Genomic DNA, 12,557 nt, shown 5'->3' with positions numbered 1-12,557 from the left:
ATGGTTCTTGACTCTGAAACCCGTGGCAGCGACTATCGTAGCTTAGAGCCGTGCGGACGGTTTGTGTTATTTGTTACGGAATTCGTGTCGCATGTGTTATTATATAGTGTACACAAGTTGAGTGCCGTGTATTGTGCTTTCCTTGCATCAGAAATGGGAAATTGGAAAGGATAATACCGAATCTGGAGTATTACAATTTATCAAACACCTTGAACCCTTTCTTCACATTGTGGGAGGGAAGCAAATGCTATAGCAAAGGGAATGAAAATCCTACCAGACCAGAAAGAGATGCCGAACTCGAGTAAACAGAACTGAGAATGCATTAGGGTTGAAGAAATGCTGTTGAAGCCCGTTTTTCTGCACGCTTTGTAACTGAAGAAAGCTTTGCTGGTCAGTAAAGGTCAACGTGTTTTTTTTTACCGGTTTTTGTAGGGATCACTGCTCGCCTGGCTGTCCGACATTCACTGACAGAAGACCATCCTTGCAAGTGAGCGGCCAACATATCAGCAGAAGATGCAGCCCGGCCAGCCTGTTTCGTAGATATTGAAGCCATCCCCCCCCCCTAATACCAATCCTCGTCCCCCCCCCGCCCCCCCGTGCCGGCAAACTGGTAAGCATTGGTCTAAGTTTGAGTCATGTATCCCGGGAGGGGGTGCGCAGGATCCTGGTTCTATTACGTCGGGATCGGGCTTTTGGTCTGTCTGTATGTCTTTGGTCTGTCTGTATGTCTGTCTGTCCGTCTGTCTGTCTGTGACTCGATTCAGCCACCCGGCCAAAGAAAACAATGCCTGCGGAATAGTATTATATAGTCACAGCTAAAACTACCCGTCTAAGTCCGGTGAAATGTTCATACCTGTCAACATTGTTGAAGAAGAACAAGACATTACGCAAATCTAAAACAACAAATTAATACACAAGTGATGTTTGCAGTGTTCCTTTATAAAAAAAATCAAACATGTTTGACTTTGGCAAAAATTAAATACTTCATAAACTCCAGAAAAAAAATTCACTTCGCCGTCACCTGCTGTCGCCCGCGCCACTATAGCTTCTTGCGGCATTTTAAAGAATCAACCGGCAACAGTTACGAAAGGTTCCACTAGATAGGTTCCAAGTTCTGCTTGCAACGCACGTGGACTAGGGAAACGCGGTTTTATAAACGTTGAAGTAGCGCGCCTCGATTCACGCGCGTTTTCACCGTACGTCAGCGTTGGCATCGAGACACCCGGTTTGGAGCAGTGGAACGCGGGAAATTTAAAATGATTTAAGCAAGCCTTTGTCGTCTTTACCTTGGGAGGAGTGCGACGCAAGAGGAACAACATGAGAGGTGAGCGCGAAAGCGAAGGGAGGCATTTACTTGGCAAATGTCGACAAAGACTATCGTCTTTTGACGGCATTTGCAACGAAAGGAGCAGATACGCGGCCAATTTTTTACTCACACATATTTGACATTCAATAGGCGTAGTCAATAGTCACGAAAGTGTAAAAATAAGTCTGCGCGTCTGCGCGTTTTGACATATTACATTGCCATGACTAGAAATATACCATTCGCGGCCGCGGGAGATAATACCAAAAGCAAGATGGCCGCCACCATAATCGCACTCATGATATTGTGGGGGGAGGGGGTTGGAGGAAAGGGGAGGGATTTTGAATTTTTGGGTACAAATCATGGTGTTTTTACGAAGGAGGCTGTAAAATGTAAATGTAAAAAAATGACGTATTATATGCTTTATGCATGGACAACCGGGGAAGAACACGGTCGATGCTTAAACGTCCACAATTCTTTACTCGTACATGTTTTTGTAAACACTGCACTGCTTATATAAGCTTGAACATGGCAGTCTCATATTCCCTACTCAACAATCACGATAAAGAAAGCATCGATACAAACATCCGGAGATCATACACGCGCTAACTGCGCCTTCCCGACCTTGCCCCTTCAACGCGGAATCCAAAATACGTCGCCAGAACTAATTAAAGGACATCTCCTACAACAATACCAACTTATCTCTGTTACCAAGGCTTGCCGCTAGGTCCTCTACAACTTAGGAATAAATACACCGGGCTACAACGGCCCACCCCTAGGGCCCCTCCCCCGATCTACTCAAGAACGTATTCCCGCGTAACATGCACCGCGCACACCGCAGAAGACGGCGTAAGGCTCGCTCGGGGGCCACCTCGCGACAGCACAGCCGCAACTGATTGATTGATTCTGGTGTTTAACGCACCGACGCAACGTAGGCGATGAGGCGCGCCGTAATGAAGGGCTCCGGATTAATTTTGACCACCTGGGGATCCTTAACGTGCGCCGAAATCTCGAACACACGGGCGTTTTTGCTTTTCGCCTCCATCAGAAATGCGGCCGCCGCGGCCGGGAATCGAACCCGCGACCTCGTGCTCAGCAGCGCAACGCCTTAGCCACTGAGCCACCGCGGTGGGTACAGCCGCAACAGTATATAGATTTCAATCACAGGCGAAGAGCAGCAACTATCCGGTATGCGCTGGCTTACGACGGCCTTTTCCCTGTGAGGTGTTACGACGTCAGCCGGTACGCACAGCTTGTCGTACGGTGAAGTGGAGGGTTTTACGAAGGTTCGTCGGGGCGCGAGGATATTTGTAGAAGCGTTTATAAAATTAAAAAGAAAAAAATTATTCTCAGTTTATTATTGCGCTGATGTTCCTCGCGGTGCTGATTCCGCGTGTTTTTCCCCAGTCTCCGTCGTCAGCAGTTCTGTATTTTCGGCAGGGGCACGTGATGTCATTTACTCCGTTTCACACCATAACAGTATATACTGCTTTATGCTCTTTTCGAAGCAGCCTGTTTCGCCTACGTACACAAATTTTCAGTTGTGGTGCCAACGGCACAGGGGACCTCGTAGGCACAGGCCTCGTAGGGACTGACGAGCCACACGGTAGACAGTGGGAAGCACGCAGAGAAATCTGTTCGCGAGATTAAACCTGGATTCACTCATAATGCATACCACCTCACACTCTTTACCGGAAGAGTGGAACCTTGCACCCCATATATGCAAAGCAGCTCATGTCTCCATTGGGAAATCGGATCCCGTGTGGCCAATCGAAGTGTGTCTTTTTTTTTTGTTCTGTTTTATTCGTTGTTCAGTGCCTTTTAGCTTCTACAGTTGACATACGGTGAGAAGAATTAGCAGTTTTGATAACGCACCCCTGTTGACAACGCCACATTTCAAAGTGTGACGTTACGCCTAACCTCCCATGTGTAGACGTAACGCTAGGTAGCCTTCAAGTTGAACCTCACGACGCCCCAAACGATCGACGTCATGCTCATTGTATGTAGTGGTGCTGACACGTTTTGACGACCGTACACCTGTGAGCATGTCACTGGGCTAATGTTAGGCCGTCGCATGTCCGCGTCGCCCCTCCCCGTAATGCGCCCTGTGAATCAACCTTTGCGCAAGACTCGGAGGTAAACACAGGCGGCTTCACGAATGATACTTCACGAATGAGACTTCATGAATGAGTCTTTACGAATGAGATTTCAACTGGCTTCAAGGAGCAGGCTTCACGACTTCCCTGCAGAACTGGAAAATTCGAGCTTGCACAATATGAAGCTACCAACCTCATCTGTGAAATTATTTGAAAATAAATTATTTCGAACAGCCCGATGAATCATTCGGGCCTGTGGCGCAACGGATAACGCGTCTGACTACGGATCAGAAGAACCCAGGTTCGAATTCTGGCAGGTTTGTTTGTTGTTGTTTTTTTTCTTTACCGTGTGCTCTTCCGTTTTTTTGTTCGCGTGTGTGCACAAGCATAAGCGGCTTGTCAGTGTATTCGTTGCAACCTTTTTTGAAACCTATCATATTTTCCTTCAAGTCATATCATAGTTCAAAGCTATCATATTTTCCGCTAGGCATCCTTCAAGTTGAGCCTCACGATGTTCCAAGCGACGCCATACTCATTGTATCTCCAACTGCTGACACGGGTACACGACCGTACACCTCGAAGCATGACGTTAGGCCTAATATTGGGCCCTGGCTTGTCCGCGTCGCCCCTTCCTTAAATAAGTACTCATTGTGCATAAACCTTCGCGCAATACTCACGGGTAAATACGGGTGGCTTCACTAAAGAGACTTCACTAATGAGACTTCACGAATGAGATTTCATGAAGGAGACTTCATGAATGAGAGTTCATGAAAGTGGATCCAAGAAGCAGGCTTCACGAGTGTCCCGCGAAATGGCGGATGTGGACTAATAGTGCTTGAGCAATATGGCGATACCAACCTATTCTGTGAAACTATTTGAATATAAATTTTCACTGAACAGCTCGACCAAGAAGTCGGGCCGCCCTTCGCGACTGTGTCCTCGTCATGGGCCTCCACTTCCTCTGGAGGGTACGGGTAGAGGCAGCTGAGTGAGCTGTGAGCCCAAAATCCGCCTGGTTTAACTTTGTCAGCTGGACGACGAGTGCGCTAGAGGGCCCTGAATTCGACGATGCACTGGGCGAGGCATTGGCGCAAGGTGGTCAGGCGGCGATTTCCTTTAAAACAAAGGAGGGCATTCGCCGACACCAACACGTTACCCAGGGTCAGTAGGCGATGAAGGCTTACACGCCAAATACAGCATGCGGCAGTACCTACCCCCTCAATCTCATGTTTATTTGGTTAATTCTTTCCTGCTTTTTATCCTTTTCGGCAGTCCGTATTTACGCTTCGTATAACGTAGGCTCTGCTACTTGTTATTGGCGGTTTTTTTTTGCTTGATGCACTGTAAGATATTTTTTTCATGCCACAAGTCTTTCTTTGCCTGTAACCGAGATTCTTTTCCCTAAATAATTATGTGTAGACATGTTCATGTGTGAATATTTAGTCACCCTCGGATGTGCTGGCTTGTTTTCATACCATACCTCGTCGCTTCATGGCAACTGTACCCATATTCATATCAATAAAGTTATTGTTGAGCGAACCGCAAGTGGGCAGAAACTGCACCATTACTGCACCGTATTTTTGCTGTATTCATCTGGGGTTCCCAATGAGAAAGAACCAGCCTTACGAATCTCTTTCGTAAAGTGCGAGCGAGAGGGGTGGGCTTATCACACCTGTTTTTGCGACAACTTGTCAACAGATTTATGTTTCTTCGCGATGCGAGTGATGCCTTCCTTCGCACATTTCTACAAAGTGTCTTGGCGGGTTCATTCCCGCAGTTTGTTGTTTCTAGTGTTGATGAACGTTGAAAGGCTACCTGAAGAAAAGCGTTGAAGCTTTGAGATTCCTCGCTGTAAGGTTTTCTCTTGAATACCTTTCAAGTGTTTCAAGAAAACGTCTGTCAGAAGATCTTAGAGATGTTCTTTTTCCAGTACCGCTATACAGAACTATGTACCGCATTGGGCCAGGCCAAAATGTACTGTGTCGCGTCAAAAAGATGGCAGTCCAAGCATGTATGAAAACATTCTTTTTTAGGCTTCATTCGGGAACTCTTCTAGTCAGAACATGGATGGCTGAAAAAGGGTTGTTTGTGCCATGGACAACAGTTTGTCTGTTGTATAAAAAACCCGAAACAATAGACCACGTTTTCCTAGACTGCTGGGATGCCGTCTTTTTTTTTGGATGTCCTTCAGCGTACCCTGAAAAAAGACTTCCCTGTGACACCGCATGGAATCCGTTTCATTCCAGTAGACAAACATGACAGTTTGCCGTACGATATGATAATGCTTTTGGGCCTACAAGCCATCTGGCTGAGTCGTAAGGCGGTGCGCCACTCTGATGCTGACGCGAAGACTGTCAGCAAGAAGTTCGCTCAGAATGCAGTCTGCTGAAGGAAGTAATTAATATTGTCACGAAGACAAGGACGATGCAGTTGTGTTGAATGAGAAACACGTTTATTGGAGCGAACTTGTGCTCCCCTAACAACTCAAAAGAATACAGAGGCGGCGAAGCAGCGGTCAACAAAGTGACTTGCACAGGCGAGTGTCGTCGAATCGAATGCCCCGGCGTCCGCACTGCAGGCTTTTTATGTTTTGGCGCGCGTGGTTCTCGAAACGTCGATTCGCATCGAGAACATAGTAGATACAAGAAGATTATTCTGGGCTGTTCACGTTAGATCGGAATGCTCTCCCTATCACAACAGAAAACACATGCGGCACAGAAAGAAAGAATGGAACATGCGCTTCCCTTGGCGCAGAGATAACACAGACCGGCGCAGCCGGGCGGTAAAAGCAAAACACAAATAAACAAACCCAATGTATGGTTCGCGGCATTACCCCCCCTCTAAGAGTGCATCGACCCGATGCTAACATAAGCGACAGTCCGAACAAATGAAAATAAAAGTTCGTCATCGTCCGTAGAAAGGTTTTAAGCGAACCACGTGGACGACTTCAGGCCGCGTGCGTCGTCGTGATGTGCCGGAGTCACCATCGGGGATCACTTCGTAGGTAAGTTGGCCAACACGTCGTAGAATCTGGTAGGCTCCGAAATACCGTCGCAGGAGCTTCTCACTGAGTCCGCGTCGTCGGCTGGGAGTCCAAACCCACACACGATCCCCTGGTTGGTACTCGGCTTCTCGGTGTCGGAGGTTGTAGCGGCCCGCATCCACCAGCTGCTGGTCCGTTATACGAACTCGAGCGAGCTGGCAGGCCTCCTCCGCACGTTGAAGATATCCGTGGACGTCGGCGTTGAGGTCGTCGTCTTCTACGTGCGGAAGCATGGCGTCGAGCATCGTAGTCGGCCTTCTACCGTAGACAAGCTCGAACGGCGTCAGCTGTGTCGTCTCCTGGATAGCCGTGTTGTACGCAAACGTGACATACGGGAGCACTTCGTCCCAAGTCTTATGTTCAACGTCAACGTACATTGACAGCATATCTGCGATTGTCTTGTTCAGACGTTCTGTTAGTCCGTTCGTTTGGGGGTGGTACGCCGTCGTTCTTCGGTGATCCGTGTTGCTGTAGCGTAATACTCCTTGCATCAGCTCCGCAGTAAATGCCGTTCCGCGGTCTGTGATTAGGACTTCCGGGGCTCCATGTCGCAGCACAACTTGGCCTATAAAGAACTTCGCCACTTTTTGTGCAGTCCCCCTCGGAAGAGCGGCGGTCTCTGCGTAGCGCGTCATGTAGTCTGTCGCTACGACAATCCACTTGTTCTGTGATCGTGACGTAGGGAACGGGCCTAAAAGGTCCATTCCAATCTGTTGAAATGGTCTCGATGGGACGGCGATCGGTTGCAGAAGTCCGGCGGGTCTTGTCGGCGGCGTTTTTCGTCGCTGGCAGTCACGGCAGCTCCGGACGTAGTGGGTGACGTCAGAGGTAAGGCCGGGCCAGTAGTACCTCGCCTTGATTTTTCCAATAGTGCGGGCTGTGCCCAGATGCCCGGAAGACGGGTCGTCGTGGCACGCTTCCAAAATTTCGTCACGAAGGTCCGCGGGGATGACGAGAAGGCAATTCGCTCTTGTTCCGGGGCTGAAATTCTTCTTCACAAGGACGGAGTTTCTCAGGCTGAATGCTGGTAAGCTGCGTTTGAAGGTCCTGGGAACGGCAACGTTGCATCCCTCGAGGTACTCGATTATGACGCGTAAGTCGGGGTCGGCACGCTGCTGGGCGGCTAGGTCGCTCTCCGTCACGATCCCGAAGAACGCGCTGTCTTCATCAGAGTCTTGTGGTGGTGGGTCGACGGGGGCGCGGGACAGGCAGTCGGCGTCGGAGTGTTTCCTGCCGGATTTATAAACGACTGTAACGTCGAACTCCTGCAGGCGCAAGCTCCACCGCCCAAGACGGCCAGAGGGGTCCTTCAAATTGGCAAGCCAACACAGCGCATGGTGGTCTGTTACAACCTTGAATGGCCTTCCATACACGTTTGGGCGAAATTTTGAAATCGCCCATATAATAGCCAGGCACTCTTTCTCAGAGGCAGAATAGTTTTTCTCCTCCTTCGACAGACCACGGCTAGCATAGGCGATTACCCTTTCGCAGCCGCTTTGCTTTTGGACAAGGACGGCACCCAAGCCTATATCACTGGCGTCCGTATGCATTTCCGTTTCGGCATTTCCGTCGAAATGAGCGAGCACGGGCGGGCTTTGCAGGCGTTTTTGCAGCTCACCGAATGCTTTTTCTTGGTCGTTTTCCCAGCTGAAAGGGGTGCTATCTTTCGTCAAGCGCGTGAGTGGCTCTGCAATGCGTGCGAAGTTTGCGACGAAGCGCCGGTAGTATGCGCACAGCCCGAGAAATCTCCGCACGCCCTTATTGTCTTTCGACCTTGGGAAGTTCGCAATGGCTGAAGTTTTTGCCGGGTCATGTATGACTCCCGCGGCGTTGACGACGTGGCCCAAGAACTTCAGTTCCCCGTATGCGAAACGGCACTTTTCAGGCTTCAGCGTCAACCCCGACGTACGAATGGCCTCGAGTACAGACTCCAACCTTGCAAGGTGTTCGTCGAAAGTCCGGGCGAATACCACTACGTCGTCGAGGTATACGAGGCAGGTGTGCCACTTAAGGCCAGCTAGCACAGTGTCCATGACTCTTTGAAACTTCGCTGGTGCTGTGCACAGCCCAAACGGCATCACCTTGAACTCGTATAGGCCGTCTGGGGTTATAAATGCAGTCTTCTCTCGGTCTCTCTCGTCCACTTCAATTTGCCAGTAGCCGGTCTTCAGGTCCATCGATGAGAAGTACTTCGCGTGGCAGAGGTGGTCGAGGGCGTCGTCGATTCGGGGGAGGGGGTACACGTCCTTTTTCGTGATTTTGTTCAGTCGCCGGTAGTCAACGCAAAACCTTAATGTGCCGTCTTTTTTCTTTACGAGTACAACGGGCGCAGCCCAGGGGCTTTTCGATGGCTGTATAATGTCATCGCTCAGCATGTCGTCGACTTGAGTCCGGATGGCTTCCCGTTCGTGTGAAGAGACGCGGTACGGTGACTGTCGGGTAGGTCGGGCTCCATCTTCGGTTATTATTCGGTGCTTCGCTAGAGGGGTCTGACGTAGTTTTGCGCTCGACGAAAAACATTCGCTATAGCGACGCAGCAAAGCCAATAATTTTTTCCGTTGTTCTTGCGGTAGCGCCGGATTCACGTCGAATGGCTGCGGGAGCTTGAATGTTTCTACGGGTGTGCGTTCAAAGTCGGCGACTGCGATCACATCACTTGCTTCTTGCGTTTCTTCGAGGAACGCAATTGCAGCTCCCTTGTTTAAATGCTGGTACTCTTCGGTGAAATTAGTGACCAAAACGTGAGATTGGCGTTGCTTAAAGTGCGCAATGCCTCTTGCGACGGAGACACCGCGGTCAAGAAGCAACCTTCGATCACTCTCTACGATAGCCTCGATGTCAGAAGCAGCATCCTCACAGTAGACGGCGATCATCAAGCTTGCGCGGGGTGGCAGGGTGATGTGATCGTCGGCGATCCTGACAGGAGCACGGTGATCGGGGTTCGGCTGCGGCTCGTGGAGTGATTGGAGCAAAATGTTATCGACTTGGTCTGCAGATCAATTATTGCGCCGTTGTCCGTCAAAAAGTCCATTCCGAGAATCACGTCGCGGGAGCAGTTAGGCAGAACGACGAACGCCGCAGGGTACGTTGTGCCGTCTATGGTGACGCGCGATGTGCACGTTCCACTTGGCGTCACGAGGTGGCCTCCTGCTGTGCGTATGTGCGGACCGTCCCATCTGGTCATAACTTTCTTCAGTTTAGACGCAAATGGTCCGCTCATTACCGAATAGTCAGCTCCCGTGTCTACGAGGGCGACTACGTCAAAGCCGTCGATGGACACCTTGACGTCAGATGCAGTCGTCCTCGAGTTCCGGGTTCGTCGGGGCGTCGTATCTCTGCTTGTACGTGTTGATGGTCGGGCACTGTGCATCGTCGTTGTCGTCGTCTTCTCAACGGACGTCTCGGTCAGGTCGGGTACGCGTCGCGCCGTGTAGCTGTCGTCGTGTTCGGGTGTCTCGTCAGGGTTAGGTCGGGTCGTCGGGATGAGGGCATGTCGTGAATCACTGTCTTCAGCGCGTCCTTGCGTCGTTGGAGGGTTTCTAGTTTTTCGCCGTAGAGCAACTTCACCTCCAGAAGTTGCCGCCTTTAGTTTCCCCCGCGTGGGCTGGGGGACCTTCCACGGGCGAAGTCAGCGTTGCTACGGCGGTTCGGCGATTGGTAGGGGTAGGGCGACGGCGAACGGTTGAAACGCGCTGGGCCACGGCTGGTTTCAGATAGATACTCGTCGATCTCACGTGGTCGTTGGCCAGGGAGAGGGCGAGGTGCGTCGACGGAGAAACCACGCAGTCCGAGTCTTTTGTATGGGCAGCGACGGTAAATGTGGTCGGCCTCTCCGCAGTGGTAGCACAGAGGACGGTTATCGGGAGTTCGCCATACGTCCGTCTTCCTCGGCGTCTGGTTTCGGGCTACCGGGGGTCGGGCGGGTGACAGTGGGCGGCGGTACGGCGGGGCCTCTTGACGGCGTGTTGGAGCAGGGCGGGGTCGACGAACAGCCGCGGAGTATGTCATAGCTTGTGGCTCTCGGGGTACCTCGGATGGCGTAGAAGTTCCCAACGCTTGTTGCACTTCTTCTCTAATCACGTCGGTGAGGGAAGCGACTTGGGGCTGCGGCGGCATTGGGAGAAGTTTCCGCAGCTCCTCTCTCACTATTGCGCGGATAGTCTCGCGTAGGCTGTCGGCCGGGATCCGCGTGCTGCCAAAGTCGTTCGCATTGGCCGCGCCAACAAAGTTGCGGTCATACTGCTTAGCACGCATTTCGAGGGCTTTCTCAATGGTGCTGGCTTCGGTCACGAATTCGGCGACGGTTTTGGGCGGATTTCGGACAAGTCCAGCAAACAGTTCCTCCTTCACTCCGCGCATTAAGAAGCGCAACTTCTTTTCTTCCGTCATTTCGGGGTCCGCGCTGCGAAATAGCTGCTTCATCTCCTCAACGAAGATCACGACACCTTCGTTGGGGTGTTGCGTGCGCGTTTCCAACAAAAGGGCGGCTCTTTCTTTCCGCACGACGGTAGTGAAGGTCTTAGAAAACTCGCTTTTGAACTGAGCCCAGTTTGTCAAGGAGCTCCCGTGGTTCTCGAACCAAGTGCGAGCCGAATCTTCCAAGTAAAAGAAAACGTGCCGGAACGTTTCTGCGTCGTCCCACCTGTTGAATTTCCGGACGCGCTCCAGTTTCTCCAACCATTCTTCTGGGTCTTCTGCGGGGGCTCCTCGGAACGATGGCGGTTCCCGGGGCTGCTGCAGGACGATTGGCGACGTTGTTTCTTGCACCATGGTGTTGGTTGCAGCGTTCCGTTTCTTGGGGCCTTCTGGCATCAAACCGAACTCGGGCGGTAAATCTTGCAGGCGGGGGCTGGCTCTTGTTGGACTGGCTTGGCGGCTTTTCGAGGTTGTAGTGGGCATGAAGGGTGCGTACCCAGCACCTTTACCAGATGTCACGAAGACAAGGACGATGCAGTTGTGTTGAATGAGAAACACGTTTATTGGAGCGAACTTGTGCTCCCCTAACAACTCGAAAGAATACAGAGGCGGCGAAGCAGCGGTCAACAAAGTGACTTGCACAGGCGAGTGTCGTCGAATCGAATGCCCCGGCGTCCGCACTGCAGGCTTTTTATGTTTTGGCGCGCGTGGTTCTCGAAACGTCGATTCGCATCGAGAACATAGTAGATACAAGAAGATTATTCTGGGCTGTTCACGTTAGATCGGAATGCTCTCCCTATCACAACAGATAACACATGCGGCACAGAAAGAAAGAATGGAACACGCGCTTCCCTTGGCGCAGAGATAACACAGACCGGCGCAGCCGGGCGGTAAAAGCAAAACACAAATAAACAAACCCAATGTATGGTTCGCGGCAATATGAAGTGCCTGGAGCTTACGTGGTTACCAATATTAAAAGAATTGTCTTCTTTCGATGTTTATGATAGTTTTCGCCCACAAAAGTTCGGTGAGCGGGTTTTAAACCGACACTGATGTGTTTTAAACCAGCATCGTAGTAATTGACGTGACTGTTTGTTCAATATGCAATAAAGAAAGAAAAAAAAGGTCTCGTGGCGCAACGGATAACGCGTCTGACTACGGATCAGAAGATCCCGGTTCGAATCCTGGCAGGCTGGTCGATATTTTTTTCTTTACGTGTGCTTTTGGTTTTCTGTGTGTGTGCTGATACATTCGGGAAGGCGTCTCCTAACCAGGCTCCGTCGCCTCCGTCGTGTGTGGTAGCGGGCTGGTCGGGCGGCGAGCAGAAGTTGCTGCTTTGGTGTTGACAAGAAGCCGAAGGCAAAATTAGCTGGTTTACTTCATGGCGAGAGATGAACAAGGGTTATGCAGTAACATCACCCTTCCGCACGAACTTACAGCATGGCTCGAACAGAGCGATTGGCGGTGAGATGTTTGAGTGGCGCCCCCTGGCTTTGACGTCGGCTTAGGGACTCGCGCCGCTGTCGTCTGCTACACTCCGCTTGTGAGGGGCAGCAGAGCCTGTGCTAGAAATCTCCCGCCTTGATGCTTCAGTGCATTAAAAAGCCTATTTTCAGTAATTCGGTTATCTTGCCAGCTTATGACAGCTCTGACTAATTTCCGCACAAGTTTGCAACACACGACGAGAGAGAACAACTTT

The 12,557-nt window shown here is 50.9% G+C and overlaps 1 non-coding gene across 1 annotated transcript; it reads left to right on the top strand.

Moving 5' to 3' along the window:
• The first annotated feature begins 3,648 nt into the window (after positions 1-3,648).
• On the top strand, positions 3,649-3,721 carry Trnar-acg (transfer RNA arginine (anticodon ACG)). Its single transcript has one exon. It is a non-coding gene; the product is annotated as a tRNA-Arg (tRNA).
• The last annotated feature ends 8,836 nt before the right edge of the window (positions 3,722-12,557 follow it).

This window comes from Haemaphysalis longicornis, unplaced genomic scaffold (assembly GCF_048455015.1).
Source record: "Haemaphysalis longicornis isolate Haplotype H1 unplaced genomic scaffold, Haemaphysalis longicornis Haplotype H1 scaffold_1, whole genome shotgun sequence".
In the NCBI taxonomy this organism is placed as follows: Eukaryota; Metazoa; Arthropoda; class Arachnida; order Ixodida; family Ixodidae; genus Haemaphysalis; species Haemaphysalis longicornis.
The sequence above is the reverse complement of the archived record's forward strand: the minus strand, read 5'-3'. Positions and strand labels throughout refer to the sequence as shown.